The sequence below is a fragment of the Gavialis gangeticus genome, unplaced genomic scaffold, assembly GCF_001723915.1.
Source record: "Gavialis gangeticus isolate Ggan-Ray unplaced genomic scaffold, GavGan_comp1, whole genome shotgun sequence".
Taxonomy (NCBI): domain Eukaryota; kingdom Metazoa; phylum Chordata; order Crocodylia; family Gavialidae; genus Gavialis; species Gavialis gangeticus.
This window is the reverse complement of record NW_017729024.1, coordinates 62,217,963-62,219,493: the sequence shown is the minus strand read 5'-3', so window position 1 is coordinate 62,219,493 and position 1,531 is coordinate 62,217,963.

Below are 1,531 nucleotides of genomic sequence, written 5' to 3'. Positions count from 1 at the left end.
AAGTGCGGGTCCCTAACTGAATGGGGGAGGCAACCTAGTGACATATGATGAGGAAAAGGCTGAAGTACTCAATGTCTTTTTTATTTCGGTCTTCCCACACAAGGTCAGCTCCCAGACTACTGCACTGAGCAGCACTTTGGGGAGAAGGTGAGCAGCTCTCAGTGATGAAAGAACAGGTCAGGGACTATTTAGAAAAGCTGGATGTGTACTAGTCAATGGGGCCGGATTCAAAGCATCCAAGGGCACTAAGGGAGTTGGCTGATGTGACTGCAGAGCTGCTGGGCATTATCTTTGAAAACCTGTGGTGATCGGGGGAGGTCATGGATGATTGGAAAAGAGCAAATATAGTGCCCATCTTTAAGAAAGGGAAGATGGGGGATCCAGGGAACTACAGACAGCCTTATCTCAGTCCCCAGAAAAATCATGGAGCAAGTCCTCAAGAAATGTATTTTTAAGCACTTGGAGAAGGTGATCAGGAACAATCAGCATGGGTTCACCAAGGGCAAGTCATGCCTGACCAACCTGATGATGAGATAACTGGCTCTGTGGATTTGGGGAAAGCAGTGGGCGTGATATACCTTGACTTTAGCAATATGGTTCTCCACATAATTCTTGCAAGCAAGCTGAGGAAGTGTGAGTTGGATGAATAGACTGTAAGGTGGAGAGAAGACTGGATTGTCCAGCTCAATGGGTAGTGATCAGTGACTTGAGGTCTAGTTGGCAGCCAGTATCAAGTGGAGTGCACCAGGGGTTGGTCCTAGGGTGGGTTTTGTTCAATATCTTCATCAACTATCTGGAAGATGAGATGGAGTGCACCTTTAGCAAGTGTGCAGATGTTAGCAAGCGGGGGGAGGGGCAGGTAACAGATACATTGGAGGGTAGGGCTTTATCTGGGCCATTCAGTTACCTAGAGAAATTGGAGGATTGGGCTAACAGAAATCTCATGAGGTTCAATAAGGACAAGGACAAAGTCCTTCACTTAAGATGGAAGAATCCCATGCAGCTATGGGCTTGGGACCAACTGGCTAGGCAGCAGCTCCGCAGGAAAAGACCTGAGGGTTACAGTGGACAATAAACTGGGTATGAGTCAACAATGCACCCCTGTTGCCAAGAGGGCTAACAGTATGCTGGGCTGCCTTGGTAGGAGTGGTGCCAGCAGAATGAGAGAAGTAATTATTCCACTCTGTTCTGAGCTAATGAGGCCACATCTGGAGTACTGTGTCCAGTTCTGGGCCCTCCACTATAGAAGAAAGGATGCGGACAAGTTGGAGAGAGTCCATCAAAGGGCAACAAAAATGGTTTGGGGGCTGGAGCACATGACTTCTGAGGAGCAGCTGAGGAACTGGGTTTAGGGTACAGACTGAGAGGGGATTTGGCAGCAGCCTTTAACCACCTGAAGGGCGGTTACAGGGGGGATGGAGCTAGACTGTCCTCTAGGCGCGTTTGTGGGGTGATATGGAGAAGATAGCGCTGCTAAAGTCGTGTTGACTTCAGAACAGGCATTTCATTTCTGTCAGTCCCGACTGGGCAA